Source organism: Nothobranchius furzeri, chromosome 11 (assembly GCF_043380555.1).
Source record: "Nothobranchius furzeri strain GRZ-AD chromosome 11, NfurGRZ-RIMD1, whole genome shotgun sequence".
Classification (NCBI taxonomy): domain Eukaryota; kingdom Metazoa; phylum Chordata; class Actinopteri; order Cyprinodontiformes; family Nothobranchiidae; genus Nothobranchius; species Nothobranchius furzeri.
In genome coordinates, this window is record NC_091751.1 from 3,511,624 (window position 1) to 3,530,181 (window position 18,558).

General features: G+C 48.1%; 1 long non-coding RNA gene across 2 annotated transcripts; it reads left to right on the forward strand.

Moving 5' to 3' along the window:
- Nucleotides 1-17,133: 17,133 nt before the first annotated feature.
- On the forward strand, nt 17,134-18,553 carry LOC139073052 (uncharacterized). Of its 2 annotated transcripts, XR_011521864.1 has the most exons (3): nt 17,134-17,718; nt 17,917-18,161; nt 18,238-18,553. It is a non-coding gene; the product is annotated as an uncharacterized lncRNA (long non-coding RNA). The 2 variants fall into 2 exon arrangements; XR_011521863.1 differs by having other exon boundaries at nt 17,917-18,553.
- The last annotated feature ends 5 nt before the right edge of the window (nt 18,554-18,558 follow it).

An 18,558-nucleotide genomic window follows, 5' to 3' on the forward strand; every position in this document is an offset into this window, starting at 1 on the left:
CGTGCTGATTATGCTGCAGAACACTCTGGGGAGCAGTAGCAGGGGTTGTATGAACTAGTCACTAGTCGACTTCACAATAGTGACTTGTTATGCCTGTCGTCGACTAGTCGTTGTCACGTGATAATGACCGGCAAGATGTAGTCCACGGAAAAGACAGCAGCCTGCTGTCAGCAGGTGACAAGCTCCTGCGCGTCTGGAGGCAACGCGCTGTGCCAGAGCGTCGGTACCGACACCCGCCGTAAAACGGACATTTAACCAAATTGTGACGTTTACCCTCTTGCAATTTAACCTTCCCCTCACCCCCATCCTAACCTTAACCAGCTTGCGCATGCAAAGCTCTGATTGTTGACGCGCTCCAGACATCTGCGTCCTGAGCACGGCCACAGTAACATTATCAAATCAGGTGTCGCCACCTCAAAAACTAATTTAACACGCGATCGTTCATGTCGGCTCATTTCCTTTTATGTTTTCTGTCTTTTATTTGCGCCTGATGCGTTTCGCTGCTGTGGAGCGGGGCGCATCACCTTGTCCTCCGGTGACAAACCGATCACTGATGCAGCCGCCAAGCAGCGAGCACTCCGCTGTTTTTGCGGTCGGTAGATCTTTTAGAACTGCAGTTCAAAGGTAACTCATAAGGTGAATATATATGAACCCAGGTAGCAGTTTTTCTTTAGGACTGAGAGGAGATGCAGGAAGATAATAAACAGACAGGACAGAAAAATAGTCAAATAAAAACAAGTTAGTTTTTGTACCTGCTGGTTGCAACAAACAGACACCACTGAAGGTAATCAGAGGTGAGGAACAGAAAATGAAATAATTATTTTAATGTTTAGAGCAGCAGGAACTCCGAGAGGCTGCAGGCGCTTCAGTGAGTTTGCGGCGCTGCGCAGAGGGTGGGGGAGAGGGCTGAAGCAGAAACTACCGTTGTTAAAGGCACAGTCCGTAAGATTTAAATGTAGAATAACTTTAAAAATGTTTGATTTTGACCATCTGACCCAATTTTATTCAAAAAAGTAAATAATCTTTAATATTTCAATTTTCTCCTAAGTCCCTCCCCTGCCCTGTATAGCTCAGCCAATAGCGCTGCGGTACCACCAGGGGCAGCTGTCAATCATCGAGCACGAGCAGGTCTCAGCGTGCACAACAGTGTCACGCGCCTCACTCGGCTTACTGCAGAAACATGGAGCAACAAAACCCCAAATTACCGATTCCTCGACTGCCTTCCACATCTCAAAAAGCATTTAAAAAGTTTAAAAGCCCCTCTTCAAAAGTGACTGTAAGACGTTTAAGACAGTCGAGTAGAATTTACATTGGAGATTGTTTTAAACGATGGAGAGATTTTCGTGATCTACGCTGTTATATTTCCACCGTAGTGTCAATACACGATTAGAATTTATACCGAGTCAGACTGCATACAAGATAGCTTGGTTACGAGGTTTTCTTCTTACTTTATTATTGCAGAACACAGAAGTAACACACACACATAACTGGGTGTGGTGCTCCCCCTACTGGCGATAACTTGCATAACACACCATAACTCTTGGTCCATACATAACATCTCCTCCCCACTAAGCTACGCGACCCTAACACCACCCACAGAAACATTTCCATAACCAAAGTATTATATATATTTTTTATTACAACATTCATGAAAACTGGAACTAATGTTTCATTCCGTATGTTTTGTAACTGAGAACAATGTCTCTGAACACCAACATTCTCTTTTTTTTTTTTTTTTTTTACCGTGTCCTGTCTGGCTGTGAAGCAAGCAGAATTGATGTCTGAATGCTGGTAACAAGCCTTACAGATTTACTCTCAGGTGGAGCATCAAAGCGTTTGCTTTTAACGTCACGCCTGATACTTAAAACTTTATTGTTATTGTTGTTGAATGCTTTGTAATTCCGACCAGACACGGAGACAGAGGTGAAAGAGAAAGGAAGAGAAAAGGTGGGGAGAGGGGGGGGGGGGTTTTCCACAAAAATGAACAAGAGTCTGCTTCTAGACCTGCAGAAAAAAGACAAAAAAAACAAAGGGACACAAAAAAAGGGACACAACAACAATACAACAAGATCTACCTGTCACTGCGTCAACTTGATGAAAAGAAAAAATATATATATATATAATCAACATTGCTTAACTGAAGAATCACGATAATAAATCACAGTGCATTAAGTGCCCACCATAGTCTTAAGACATGTGTTTAACGTGCCCAAGCCCATACTTATGAGAGCACCATGTGAGCACCTGTGTGTGTACACGCGCTTGTTTATTTAAGGCTTTTCTATAGGAGCGCCCAACAGAGAGTGTGAGGGTCCACAGATCTGCCCCCCAGAGATGCGCAGGAGACGGGGGGAGCTCCAAGTCCCAGAGATCCAGGCGCTGCCCCAGAACGCAGGAACCCCAAGGAGACTGCAACCAGGAAGGCCCCCGCCCCCCTCGAGAGGCACTGAGGATCGCCCCGGGGGGCCACAACCAGCAGCCGGCAGAGTCCCTGGAGATATCAGCGGCAAGCCCACAGGCCCGCCCGCCGCCTCCCACCCCCTAGCCGGCCGAGCCCGGGACCCAGGGGAGACCACCCCCGCCGGGGACCCAGCAGAGCCCAGGGACCCAGACCCCACCAGGCAGCCACCGGGATCTAACAGGCAGATGCCAAAATCTTAAACCCCCTGACCCGGTTGCCACGAACACTCAGGCAGACCAAGGCACAAGCCTCCACACCAGGTGTGGCAGGGGGAGGGGGGACAGAGATCTATATCATCAAGAGAAGTTCCAGGAGAGGGGAGGACCCAAAGGCCCCACCTGACATATACAGTCATACGCAAACACAGTCACACACTCCCTTCCTCATGCTCACACATGCACATACAACCCAAGACTTACAAAAATGCACGCCGGACACCCACTCATGCTCCCCATACACACCCTATTCACTCTGGTCCCGGTACTGCTGCACATTGGGTACAACCATCACCGGTACCCAGAGTTTGACCCTTTCTGCTGGGGTGCTGATGAGCAGGCTCCCCCGCCCAACGCCGAGCACAGCAACCCACCACCCCAGACCCCAACCAGACGGCCAGATCTCCCTCCTAGCCTCCAGCCCCAGGAAGCCAAGCAACAACAGAGGTGGCTAACACCAACATTCTCACTGAACTGTTAATACGTTCACCTATCCCGATAACGAGCGGGGGGCTTGGTGACTCTCACTGGGTAACGTCTCACAGACTCTGTAACCTGCGTACAGTCAGTCGGTGCTGGTTTAAGAGACTGTGGTGTTTCTGGAGGTGTGGTGGTCCCCAGAACTTGTTCAACAGTCTCTTCCTGCAGAGATGTACCAGGGTGAAGCATGGTGTCACTACCACTCTGGGCTGGTGACATCTGAGAGCTTGTCGGAGGATCTACTGTGGCCTGTTGAGATCCTGACTCCGGTTGTGTCAGCATCTGATCTACATGACGTTTCCACACACCTTGGGCTCTCACATTCACCTTGTATGACACTGGCCCAGTCTTCTCCAGTACGACACCGTGCGTCCACTTGTCCTCTCCCTTCCTATAATCACGCACCAGGACAGGCTCTCCCACAGTGAACCATCTGTCCCGAGAGTGTTGCTGTCGGCATTGTTGTTGAGCATCTTGTGACCGACGCACTGTTCCGGCCACACTGGGCTTCAGAAAATCCAGTCGAGAGTGCAGCTTGCGCCCGATGAACAACATGGCTGGCGTTTCTCTAGTTGTTGCATGGGGAGTGTTGCGATATGTCAAAAGAAACGTGTCCAGGCGTTGTTGCACAGGTGCTGTACCCCTGGAAGCTTTCAGTGCATGTTTGAATGTCTGAACAAAACGCTCAGCCAACCCGTTAGTGGCAGGATGGCACGGTGCGGAGCGAATGTGTTTGACTCCATTAGCTTTCAGGAACACCCCAAATTCCTCAGAACAGAACTGTGGTCCGTTATCACTCGCCAGGACGTGGGGAAGGCCATGACGACTAAAGAGACCACACAGCACTTGGATGGTTTTACCAGTTGTGGTGCTATCCATAATATGCACCTCAGGCCACTTTGAATGTGCATCTACCACCACCAGGTACATGTGGCCTTCAAATGAACCTGCAAAATCCACATGGATCTGTTCCCACGGACATGAAGGCCACAACCACGGGTGCAGGGGTGCTAACCCAGGCTCTTTTTGCACACGCTGACAAGAGTGGCAGGCTTTAGCTTGAAGCTCAATCTGAGAATCAATCCCAGGCCACCAGACATAGCTGCGAGCTAAGCTCTTCATCCTCACCATCCCTGGATGTGCAGTGTGGAGCTCTTGCAGGACACAGGAGTGCAGCTTAGGTGGCACAATCACCCTCACACCCCACATGAGGCATCCCTGCTGTATTGTGAGTTCATGTCTGCACATCAGATACGGTGACAGCTCTTGATCTGCATCCTTTGCTGCTAGAAAACGTCCAGTTGTTACCATTTCCATGACACGAGACAATGTGACATCAGACAAGGTGTCACGTCTGATCTCGGCAACACTGACTGGTAAGGTTCCCAGTTGAGTTGCATCGAAAACCTCAACTGCCCCCTGTTTCTTTTTCTGTGCCAGGGGCAGAGGCAAACGTGACAGTCCGTCCGCATTGGCGTGATTTGCCCCCTTCCGATACTGCAAGGTGTAATCATGTGCTGACAGAAGGAGCGCTCAACGCTGGATTTGTGTGGCTGCCATTGATGGTGTACCTTTTACTGGACTCAGAATGGAGGTCAGTCGGTGATGGTCAGTGAGTAAGGTGAACTTGTTACCAATCCAATCCAATCCAGTTTATTTCTAAAGCACTTTAAAAGACCCAGCACAGGAACAAAGTGCTGTACAGAAAATACATTAAAACAATTGACTTGACAGAAAACAGCAAAGATAAATAAAACACATGATACATAAAATTAAACTAGCCCTATATTGAAAAAATAAAAACTTGATAAAACCGCATTTGAATCACCTAAAACAGCTAAAATAAAATAAAAAATAGAAACCAACATCTCACAAGGTATCAAAAGCCAGGGTAAAGAGGTGTGTTTTCAGGAGTGCCTTAAAAACAGATAAGGAACTGGCCTGTCTTATCTCTAAAGGAAGTTCGTTCCACAGTTTTGGAGCTGCAACAGCAAAAGCGCGATCTCTAAATTTACGCTCAGTCCTGGGTACAATCAGGAGCAGCTGATCAGCAGACCTGAGAGAGCGGGAGGGAGTGTAAGGCTGTATCAGATCAGAGAGATAAGAGGGGGCAAGGCCATGAAGACCTTTAAAAGCAAATAAAAGAATTTTAAAATGAATCCTAAAAGAAATGGGCAGCCAGTGAAGTGAAGCTAAAACAGGGGAAATGTGCTCAAACTTTCGAGTGCCAGTTAAAAGACGAGCTGCGGCATTTTGCACCCTCTGTAGGTGACTAATACATGATGCACTGACCCCAATGTAGAGTGTGTTACAGTAATCCAGCCGAGTGGTAACAAAGGCGTGGATCACTGTCTCAAAGTGCTGCCGTGAAAGAATTGGCTTTATTTTTGCCAGCTGCCTGAGGTGAAAGAAGCCAGATTTTACCACCGCCTTAAACTTCAGATCACAGTCCACTTTGACCCCCAGGTTGGTGACAGTTGGTTTAACAAACTGGGCCAAGGAATCTACAAACACATTGGGGGTCTCAGTAGGACTACCAAAAATCATCACCTCAGTCTTTTTAACATTGAATTTAAAAAAATTCACAGACATCCAAGCCTTTATGTCGTCAAGACACTGAAGCAATGGCTGTATGAGGTTTCTGCCTTTTTTCTTTAGAGAGACATAGATCTGACAGCCGTCAGCATACAAGTGGAAGGCAATGCCATGCTTTCTCAATATAGAACCGAGAGGAAGAAGATACAAAGAGAAGAGGAGGGGGCCTAGAACTGAGCCCTGCAGGACACCACACAAGAGCGGAGCGGAGGACGACACATAGTCACCGAGACTGACACAAAATGTTCGCCCCGCCAAATAGGACCTGAACCACTCCAGAGCTGTGCCGCTAATGCCCACCCAGTGCTCTAAACGAGAGAATAAAACGGCATGATCCACAGTATCAAAAGCAGCTGTCAAATCTAAAAGCACAAGAACAACACAGTCCCCAGCATCAGTAGCTAAGAATATGTCATTAAAAACTTTTAAAAGGGCTGATTCAGTGCTGTGAAAGGGTTTAAAACCAGATTGGAAAACCTCTAATACATTTTGCTTTTCCAGGAAGGCCAATATTTGGCTATGAACTACCTTTTCAAGAATTTTAGAAAGAAATGGTAGTTTGGAGATAGGCCTGTAATTCGCAAGATCCTGCAGATCAAGAGCAGGTTTTTTAATCAGGGTTTTGACTACTGCATGTTTAAAATCTTTAGGGACAACGCCTGACATCAGACTATGGTTTACCAGCTCAAGAACCAAAGGACCAACTGTAGGTAACACCTCTTTTAAAAGTCGAGGAGGAACAGCATCATTTGGAGACCCTGCAGGCTTAAGATGACCAACAGTCTCCTGTAGAGATGACAGAGTCACAGGCTCAAACCTGTCAAAGACAGCAGAGCAGGAAACAACGACTGAGGGGTCATGAGCACAAGGACAGATTTGAGCCCTTGTGGAGGAGACCTTCTCAATAAAGAAGAGTAACAAATTTTCACAGGCTTCTAATGAGGGCTCGATACAGTCAGCATATGGTGCACTAAGAACAGAGTTAATAGTTTTAAATAAAACACGCGGGTTGTGGCAGTTAGACAAAATAATGTCCGATAAGTGTTTTCTTTTGGCCTCTTTCACAGTTCTTTGATATTGACGCCAACAGTCCTTCAGCATCTGAAATGACACCTGTAGTTTGTCCTTTTTCCATGGAGATGCTGGTGAAACTTGCGCACTCCAAAAACAATTGACAACGCCTCCCTCTCAATCTGAGCATAGTTTCGCTCTGCTTTACTGAGGGTTCGTGAAGCATAAGCAATTGGCCGTTCCTGGCCACCAGGCATGACATGTGAGAACACGGCTCCAACTCCATATGGTGAAGCGTCACATGCCAAACGGAGAGGCAGTTCAGGATTGTAGTGGGTGAGTATTTCTGGTGAAGCCAGACATTCTTTAGCTTTCTGGAAAGCTGACTCACAGGCTGTTGTCCATTGCCACTTCTTCTCTTTACTGAGTAGCTCATTCAGCGGCTTCAGGACGGTAGCTAAATCAGGTATGAAACGTCCATAATGGTTGAGCATTCCCAGAAAAGAACGTAACTGGCTGACATCTGCTGGCGCTGGAGCTTCCATAACGGCCCGCACCTTTTCTGGTGATTTGTGCAACCCTGCCGCATCAATTATGTGGCCCAAGTATTCCACTGATTCTTGGAAAAACAGGCACTTCTCCTGTTTGAGATGCAGGCCATAGTCCTCCAGCCTGCCCAAAACTGCCTTAAGGGTTCTCAGGTGTGTCTGTTTATCTGGACCACTGACGAGAATGTCATCCAGATAACAATGGGTGTATGGTAGGCCGAGAAGCACTTGATCCATAGCCTTCTGAAACAATGCAGGTGATGACGCCACTCCAAAAGGCAAGCAATTGAAACAGAACAGCCTCTTTTGTGTCAAAATAGTGAGCAGCTTCTTAGACTCCTCTTCTACCTCCATCTGTACATAGGCATTTGCTAAGTCTAGCTTACTGAAATGCTGACCTCCTGCTAGAGAAGCAAACAGGTCCTCAATGCGTGGAAGTGGGTACTTATCCACACAGAGCTGCGCATTTAGAGTGACTTTGAAATTGCCGCAGAGTCTCACTGAGCCATCCTTCTTGTTGACAGGGACCACGGGCGTAGCCCAATCACTATGCGCCACTGGTGTGATCACCCCAAGCTCAGTCAGGCGTTTCAGTTCAGCCTCTACCCGAGGGCGGAGAACATATGGCACGTTACGTTGTGGACAGAATTTGGGGACGCTATCAGGCCTAAGAGTCAATCTGGCTTTAATTCCTTTCATTGTGCCCAGCTCCTTAGAGAAAACGGCTGAGTGTTTCTTTAACACAGCCTCCAGATTGTCATTTCCGCTCTGCTCACTGGCATGAATCATCTTTAAATCTTTCCAGTTGAGTTTGATAACTCTCAGCCACTCCCTACCAAACAGTGATGGAGCATCCACCTTTACCATGTACAAGGGTGTGTAGCACGCTGCTCATTCAGTTCAACTTGCACTTCGATGACCCCCTCTGGTGCCAGCGGCTCCCCAGTGTATGTTTTCAGCATAATGTCTGTGGGTTGCAGCGGCAACTGACTCAGCCTACTTTTGTACTGTTCCCATGGGATCAAAGACACTGCAGCCCCTGTATCCAGCTCCATCTCCATTTTCTTCCCGTTAACTACAGGCATTAGAGAGATGCGTGCATATTTCTCTTTTTGAGATAAATAATACAGCTCCAACTCACTATCAGTGTCAAGTCTGATTCCTTCACTTTCACTCTCCTCTGCAGCAACCTGATTAATTCTCCTCTTTTTGTCCTTTGCTCTGTTTTTAACTGCATTTCAGCTCAGGTTTTCCCTCTTTCTCTTTCCTGTTCCAATCCTGGCTGCTTCTGGCTCTACCTTTACACGTGCGTTTCGTGTGGCCCTTCCTCCCACACTGATGACAGTCACGGTCTTTGTACCAGCAGTCCTCATCAGTATGATTCATTTTCACGCAGCGACGGCATTTATCACCTTTTTGTGCCAGCACCGCATTCACTTTCAGGGAACCACTCAACTGCTGCACTTCACCTGTTGCTGTCTCTGCCGACACAGCATAATCAACTGCTTTGCGAAAGGTGAGATCGTTTTCAGTCAAAAGACGCTTCTGCACAGTTTCACACTTTAATCCACACACAAATCTGTCCCGTAGAGCATCTTCCAGATACGCACCAAACTCGCAATGTTCTGATAGTCTTTTCAGCACCGCCACATACTGTGCGACCGTTTCTTCCTCCCCCTGATTCCTCTTGTGGAACCGGAACCTCTCAGCTATTACCAGCGGTTTGGGAGCAAAATGAGCTTGCAACACACCCACAATATCGTCATACTCCATTGTCCCAGGCTTGCTTGGAGCCACCAGATTACGCAGAAGACCGTATGTCTTGGGACCCAACACACTCAGCAGCACCGGTACTTGTTTCTTCGGCTGAATGTCATTAGCAAGGATGTAATGCTCAAAACGTTCAATATACGTCGCCCATTGCTCACCAGCATCATCAAAGGGGTCCATCTGCCCAATCATTCCAGCCATGATGCATCCTCTTTCCACAGCCCACACTGTCGCTTCTGACTCATAGGAGAAAAAGCAGCTAGCCGCTAGCTCCGATGCTAAGTCGCCACGCGATCGTCCGTTTTCCGTCCAAACTCGGCCACACAGTCATTACATGCTCAGTAGACGGCCTAGTCTCTTGGACGATCCCATCCTCGTCACCAATTTATGTTATATTTCCACCGTAGTGTCAATACACAATTAGAATTTATACCGAGTCAGACTGCATACAAGATAGCTTGGTTACAAGGTTTTCTTCTTACTTTATTATTGCAGAACACAGAAGTAACACACACACATAACTGGGCATGGTGCTCCCCTACTGGCGATAACTTGCATAACACACCATAACGTTGGTTACGTATTGTAACCCCAGATTCTATGAGTCTAGTCGCAGCCCTTAAGCTAGCTGCTATTGGAAGGATGATCTCCGCATCAGCCAATCATGAAGAGCTAAAATGTACGCCCACCAATAGTGGGCCCCCTCGTGGTATATAACCGCAGTGACCCCACTGCTCACCTCCAATGGCTCTTATTCCCATCATAACCAGTGGGGCCAATGGCTTAAGGGCTGCGACTAGACTCATAGAATCTGGGGTTACAATACGTAACCAACGTTCTATTTCGTCTAGTCTTAGCCCTTAAGCTAGCTGCTATTGGAATAAAGCGCAGCTGGATGGGTTTACGCCCCACTGGTTAACACAACCAATGGACACACCCAATCAAATCTCCTCTAGTGGGGGACGTTCAGCCTCAGACCGGGCTTAAAGACTGAGGCAGCCATGATAAAAGAGGGGCCCCCACTAAAAAACATAATCCACAAGAGGATGAAATCCATCTCAGCAAGGCCAATGAGGTGCCATAAGCATTCATTTAGCCTGCTGGGGTCCAAGCACTGAACGAGTGATGGAACCTGAAGACACATCTCGTAAATAATAACGAGTAAAGGAACAGGGTGAAGCCCATGAAGCAGCCTGAGAAATGTCTTCCATTGACACACCACTGAGGAGCGCCATAGAAGAGGAAATCCCTCTGACTGAGTGAGCCCTGAGTGCCTCAGGGGGATCCTGCCCTGATGATGTGTAAGCGAGGGAAATGGCGTCACACAGCCAGTGTGAAAGACGCTGGGCCGACAGCGCCTGACCAAGGGAAGACTCCCTGTAGTGCACAAACAGGTTTTGTGAGCGACGAATCCCTGAAGTGCGTGACACATATCGTGCAATCGCGCGCACCGGGCAGAGAAGGTGCGAAGCCGCCTCCTCCTCAGAATTATGGGGAGGAGGAAAAAGTCCAGCCAATGAAATTGACTTGGATTTGAAGGAAGCATTAATGCTTTGGGGCACAAAGGCTGGGTTGGGGCATAAAACAGCAGACCCGCCATCCTCCCGGATCCTGAGGCATGCGGGAGCCACTGAGAGGGCGGTCAGGTCACTCACTCTCTTAACTGATGCCAGCGCCAGCAGCAATGCAGTTTTAAGCGACAGGAACTTGAGTGAGACCTGGTACAAGGGTTCAAATGGAGCTCCAGATAAGCCGTGCAGAACCACCGTTAGATCCCATTGGGGAAAAAGCGGGCGGGACACAGGTCTGTTCCTCCTGACACCTTTTAGAAAACGTTTTGTGAGGGGATGATTGAAAACAGATCTATCTCCAAAACCCTGATGACAGGATGAGATAGCTGCAGCATATGTCTTAACAGTGCTGAATGCGAGGCCCCTGTCCATCAGAATCTGCAGAAACGATAGGACATCCGCCAGCTGGCAGGAGAGCGCTTGAACATTTCGCTCTGTGCACCATTTCTGGAAAGCTGCCCATTTAGCAGCGTAAGACGCAATGGTAGAAGGCGCCCGCGCACTCTGAATCGTGGCGACCACCTCATGCGGCAGCCCAGAAGCCTCTAAGCGTGACCGCTCAGCGGCCAAACCCACAGCCGCTGGCCTATTTCTGGAGGATGTTTGATTATCCCATCCGCCTGGAGAAGGGCGTCCGCCCTCCACGGGGAGCCGGACACTAGCGCTTGCAGGTTCGGAAACCATGACGCGGACAAGCGTCTGGGAGCCACCAGAATCACCGAGAGCTGTTCCGACCGAATTCGGTCCAGGAGACAGGGAATCAGAGGGACTGGTGGAAACGCGTAAAGGAGCGTTCAAGGCCAGGGCTGGTGTGAGAAGGCGTCCGCCCCGAGCGGGGGTCCGTCTCGGGGACTCAGGGAAAACCATAGGCGACACTGAGCGTTTTCACGAGCCGCGAACAGATCCACAGACGGTTCCCCGAACCTGATCCAGATCTGTGATATCAATGCAGGATGCAGACGCCAGTCGGAGTTGCGGGGTCCCCCTCTCGACAGGATGTCTGCCGCTACATTCAGTACCCCCGGAATGTAGATGGCTCTGATGGACAGCAGATGGACATGTGTCCAACACAGTAAATCTGTGGCGACACGCAACAGTGGGAGGGATTGAACTCCCCCTTGGCGATTTATGTAGGCTGCCGCCACCTGGTTGTCTGTGTGAACTTCGGCATGACGGCCCTCGAGATGGGCGGTGAAGTGTCTGATCACATTCCTCACTGTCATAAGCTCCAACACATTTATGTGCTCGTGCGTGTGGGAGGGCCAGCGATCTGCCACTGTATGGGACAAGCACGTGCCCCCCCACCCCGACAGTGACGCATCCGTAAACACAGATACGTGTGACGCAGGACGTCCAATGGGAACCCCGCGTGAGAGGATGCAGGGGTTCCCCCAGTGAGCGAGGTCCCCGCCCACTGAAGGGGGAATCCTCCACATACGTCTCTTCTGACGTATCGGGTGTACCCGGAGGCAGATGAACCAGCGTTGCAAGCGCCTCGTGCGCAGCAAACCTAGCGGCACCACTGAATGGGCTGCGGACATCATGCCCAGGAGTTTCATGACTAACAGGGCTCTCACGATCTTGCGGGGTTGTACACGGGAGATCACCGTGGAGAGATCTGCCGCTCTTGCAGGCGACAAACGTGCTCTCATTAGGAAGGCGTTCAGCTCCACCCCGAGATACACAATCGACTGGGGCGGAAGGATGGAGCTCTTCTCCCAGTTTATAGAAAACCCTAGGGTTGACAGATGCTCTGTCAACCTCCTGGTTTGCTGTGACGCCTCGTCCTCGGACCGAGCGCACAGGAGAAGATCGTCCAGGTAAAATAAGACCCTCATTCCCTCCGTGCGCAGTGGCTGCAGCGCGGTCTCCAGGCATTTGCAGAAGGTGCGCGGGGCTAGCGAGTAGCCGAAAGGGAGGCGATTGAACTGATATTGAACTCCCTTGAACGAAAAACGCAGAAACTTCCGGTGGTTTGGAACTACTGGTATGTGGAAGTATGCGTCTTTCAGGTCGATTGACGTGAACCAATCCCCGGGGCGCACGTATTCCAGGACTTGTCTCATCGTTAACATGCGGAAATGCATTACTCCTATGGAGCAGTTGAACAGGGACAGGTCGAGAATCGGCCTCATTCCTCCCGACTTCTTCGGTACTACGAAGTAGCGGGAGTAGAAGCCCGAGAGTTCTTGTCCGCGAGGGACTCGGGAAATAGCGTCCTTGGACAGAAGTTCCAGCAGCTCCAGCTCTAGGGCCTGAGACTGTACTTGCGATGTGAACGTTGTCTCCACGATCCTGTTGAAGGGAGGTGGAGTGGCCTGAAAATGAAGTGTGTGACCGCAATGAATGGTGTCCGAAATCCATTTGCTCATGATACAAAGGCGGTGCCACTCGTGCGCGCGTTCCGATAGTGGACGCATGTGCGCGGTCACGTGAACAACGTCCGAGGGTTGTGCATGCGCCCTTACCGCCGTCGCCCGTACCAGAGAACTGGGGGCGACCCATGGAGGGCTGCGCTCGAAAGGGCGAGTGCGAAACAGCTGGAACAGGCTGGTCCACACCGCGGAGCGTGGAGTCCGAGAGTGAAGGACGAGTGGGAGCCGGGCCCGTGCACGGGGGCGACAGAGTGCCAGCGGATGGAGCCGCGCACTGTGCCGCCGCGCGTGGTCGAGACAGCGACCTGACATCCTGCCCCACCCAACGGTGTGGGGAGAGCGGGAAGAGTTGGGCCTGGCCGGATGCTGGGGCCGGAGCGCAAATGGAGCGCACCCTTACGGCTGGCCGTGTATTATGACTACCTGTACCTGCAGGAACATGTGTGCGTGCAGCAGTGCTTGGTGTGGGGAACATGTGTGAGAACTCGGCAGAGGATTCTGCGGAGGACTGTAGGATTGTGCTCTTTGAGTGATGTTTTTTGGGTTTTATTTCAAAACCAACAACAACATCAGAACAATCAGTAACACACACATTCCCCCCAAAGAGTCACTTCTGTGGCTGCTTTCGGCGAGGCTCCTGCACTTGGGACTGCCAAGACTGCGTCTGCTGGCCCCGCCGGAACCGTTTTCCGCCATCTCGCTGTTCCCGCTGATGTGGAGCCGAAGCGGGAGGCCGGCTCCGTGGAGCGGGCGGTGCAGCTGGACATCTGAAGCTTCCGCGCCGTTCGTCCCATCCTCTGGCTGAACGGCCGGAGTGCGAGGCTGACCGAGGGTGGACCAGGTCTCGCACCGTAGCCGATAGTTCGGCCGTCTTCTGAGCCCGCTCAATGACGCCCCTAAAATGGGGACCAAACAGAACATCGGTGGTGATGGGGCCGTCTAGCATCTCCCTTTGCAGATGTTCCGGAATGGAGGGCAGAGCCTTCAGCCAGATCGCTCGCTGGATGAGGGTCTGCCAGGCAGCGATGCGAGCAGAACCGGTGAGCACAGCAGCACACAGATTGAGGATAGCATCAGCAGTCTTAGTTATGACGGCTTTCGACTCCTTGGGAGCTTCCAGCTCCTCCATCATCTTTGAGACGCCGAAGGCAAGAAGGGCGATGTTATTCCCTGCAGCGCCGGTCTGAAAGGCACACTGATGTGTGTGGTTTATGAGCCGCATCAGCAGCTGGTCATGTTTTGAAGTGGGAACAGCTCGCGGGCCAGCGAGGTGGTTCTTGGCGCCGAACAGCGAGGCCAAGTCCGGCTCTAGTGGAGGAACGGACGGCCAGCCTTGGTCGGAAAACCCCTCGACCTTGGTGATGGGCGCATACGTGGAGACTGGCGCCTTGAGCTTGGCAGGCTCGGAGAAGGCGGCAGACCAGCAGCTCATAGCAGCAGGGAAGCGCGGCCAGATAGGGTCTGGACAGCGTGTCTGAGTCGCCCCGAAAATTCCCGCCAAATCATCCGCTTCAGGATGATTAATGCTACATAACATACGCGGCCTGAAAACGGATGAAGAGTTGGCAAAGTATCTTTTGGACAGGTAAGTTATTTATTGTTTTTCGGATAAATTTACTTAAAATCTTTCTTTCACTGAAAGAAGTAATAGAGCAAACAAGCTTTTTATGCTTGGTGTCCTATTGGCCAATGTAGCATTAGCTTGAATGCTAAGTCGACATGAATCGATGCTAGTCGAACTATTTATGCTATATTTGGAAGAAGTTTGAGTAACGAAAGGGGATTTTAGTTTTATTTGTATGGGAGCTAATGATTAGTGTGGCGTTTAACTATAGGCCATATCAGTGTATTGTTTAAAGCTCTTGTTTATAACTTCCCCGTTAGCGGGGTTCAGTTAGCATCTTGAACACTGTATTAGATGTTTACACTTTCCTGAGCTGCGTGTTTGATTAAAATGAGTAATCAGCAGCTCATGTAGCACTTGTAGAAGTCTGAGGAGATGATTCAGCAGTTAGAATTAGGTGTGATTGATGAGGAACGTATCCAAAACCTTACGTTTCCATTAGCACTGAAAGACTTATTGTGCTAACCTGGGTGGGCCACGTGTACAGATTACTGTCTGATTTTGTGGTCTTACCTACATGAAAACTCCCTATTAAAATAAAAGGAATGATAATCAGCTTGTGCAGAAATCTGTGAAGGCTGGGGAGACTTGTTTTATTACAGTGGAACAAAGATATCTGTAACCATTTTTGGTTTTGCTGCAAGTCGGCGAACACTTATGAGTTTTTTGTAAGTACATTATTTGTATTTTCATATAAAAAAAAGTGAATGTAACTAATCGCCACATATGTCTTTTAGGACATGTGGATCGGTCTACTCCATCATGTGACTGGAGAACATGAGTTGTCTCTGGATGCTTGTCAGCATGATCCTTTACTAAGTGACAGAGAGAAAGACTGGATTCAGAAAGGCTCCACTCCACACAAAGCCCTCAGTGACATCATTCTCAGTGAACGCTGGCTGAAAGAAGTCCCAAAATATTTGAAATTCAGGTACTGTATTTAATTATAGCTATAAATAATAATATAATTGTTCTAAATGTTAAATTCTTGTTTTAGATCTACAGCAAATTTGGAGGCGTTTCACAGCCTTTTTTTCACAGTAATGTATGCAAGCAAAAGATTCAGTTACATCCCACCTGTTTACGAGGCACGGATACTGCTTGCTGCATTGGACTACAATCACCACTCACATCGAGAAGTGAAGAGGAGAGCAGATGGATCGATACAGTATGTATTTATTTATTTATATTTTTAATAAAACATACACTCATGAATTCATAATTCACTGGTCCAGTTTTAGTCATTTTTTATTAACAACTTCCTCAGATGAACAACCACAACGCTCCTAACTGCTACATATTGGTTTAACAACATGCTGTCAAGTGGCTAACTGTAGAATAACAGAAACACCACATTTTCAATAATAGTGCCTCCAGGTGGGGCTTACCTAAATTACTTTTAATTTAAAACACTTTTTTCAGCTAATTTGTTGTATACTACAAGTCAGAGCCCTGCACGGGCCTAAAATCTGAGCCCGTGTCCGGCCCGGCCCGAGGGGGTGGAGCCTCAGCCCGACCCGGTCCGAAAAGGTTTTCAGGATTCTCTGGCCTGACCCAAGCCCAACCTTTTTTTAACCAACTAAATGAAAACAAAGTGCGTCAATCCTGACCAATGTGTTAAAAGACGTGCAGGATCCGATCAATTTGTTTTTCCCTCATTTACCGTCACGGAGATAACGGCGCACTGGCTCTGGTGGTAATCAAGTTAGATTTTATCTTTTTCCAACAATTTTCACAAGAAAACAGAACAGTCGAAAGCAGGGCTTGTGTTGACCAGACAGTTCCCGTATTTGACCATTTATTTTGACGGAGAAAGAATAGAAAGAATTACCCCGACGCATGCAGACGAACTGACATTTTATTCTACGCACATTGCAGATGTAGCTAAATCACACAAGAAAAGATTCCCATCTGACCTGACTGGGGAAGGACACACAAACACGCACACACAAACACACACACACACACACCTAGCTGAGAAGGACATCCACACACACACACACACACAAAACTGAAATAATAGACCTATAGAAATATGGTGGGGAGACCAAGAGAACATGAAGAAAACCAGGAGGGAGCTGGGGACAAAAAGGCTGGAGCTACAACTGGAGGGGCTGGGGATGACCTGAAGGGCTACAAACAGAAGACACATAAATGAGATGCAGACAAAGGACACATGAGGGCGCTATGAGACACAAAAGGGGAATCTAGAGAGGGATGAAGAACATCAGGAGACACATGGGGAAAGATGCAGACGCAGACCATGACACCTGGTCGGGTCATACCAAAGACAGAAAAAATAGGACCCAATGCTTCCTTGCTTGACACTCAACATTAAGGGGTTGTATTGGGGGTTAAACCACCAAATGGTTCCTGAGTGTGGCTGTGTCTGCAGCTCATCGCTCCCCCAGGTGATGGGTCAAATGCGGGGAAAAGATTTCACACACACCAGTGTGTGTGTGACAACTAGTGGGACTTTGACTTTAAAGGCCCAATGTGTGATATTTCATCTTATAAGTTATCAAATTTCTTGTATCACATTCTCAAATTTGTTTTTTTTTAATGATAATTCAAACAAGCATTTATTCTAAACATTATTATTAGCTTTATATTTTAATATTTTAGACAAAAGAAGCAGACCGGTGCTCCATATGGCATGCGCCATCTTAAAATACAGTGACCTTTTAGGGACATACAACATATTAAGCTTCGCATTTGATGTTTGCGTTTTTAAATGATGTAACCTCAAAGAAACAGCAGGGGGCAGAAGTGCGCCTTGTAAGCATGCAGTCTGACAAAGTAACTAAGAAGAAGAAGAAACTAGCCACACCGTACTTCTAGCGATGGAGGATCACACATATTCTTCAAGCAAACTTGAGAAACGGGATAGTTTGTCTCATCCAAGTAAAAGAAAAAGGATTTTGAAAAGTGAACAAGACCGGCGTCATGAGAAAACCAGAGTAAATATAGGAGTTGCCTTCCCAAGATGGAGAGACCTCATGTTACAAAAGGGATTCAGTAGACACGCTGAGCTTGCTACCTTCCTTTTGGACAGATAAGTTAAAAATGTGTGTTTAATTTCTTCATTGTAGTAGTTGTGTGCTTTGTGACACAAAGTTTGTGTGGAGTAAGCTAGAGTTTGGGAAAGAGCTCATGCTAACTAGTGCCAAAAATGTAGCACACCATCTTAAAATGTTACTACACGTTATTTAAGTTTGTCCCATTGTCGTGACAGAAATTCATTATGCAATTGTCCTATTTTTTAGATTCAAACGGAAGTACAATAAGAATGCCAAAAGGTACAGTGTGTATTCACTAAAATCAGAAAAGGGCTACGAATACATTCCAGTACTCCAATCAAATATAATCAACGAGAGGTTGGCGAGAGGAGTCGGGATGCCTCGTACCAGATCAATGAGGGATGATGACCCCAGACGGCTCGGTCTTGTGCCACCCATCGCTCCGCCACCTATTTCGGAGCTAGTGCAGATCCAAGTCAGCCGAGGTCTTGGTATGTGTCATTTTAGCATCCTTTGACTACAGCTCAGTTCTTTACCTACACTTGTCTTACAATACTTTTTTCACAGTATCAGAACTCAACACAGCTACAGGCCTCCAGTGACGATCTTGTCTACATTTACATGGAGTATTCTATACCTGCTGCGTGTTACTAATGTAATGTACATAAAAATGTAGATACAATGCACTTTGATGTCTTTCCTACTGTGCTAACATGTTGTTCTTTTTACTTGAAGTAGCACATAAATTCTGCACAGTCTTTTACGTTAGATCTATTCTTTATTATTCTAAAGTGTGTAAAATCATGTTTCAAGATTAAAATGTGTTCCAAATTTGTCTGTTAAAACTCTGAATAAGGTTAATTCAAATAAAAGTGCATCTGTACTAAT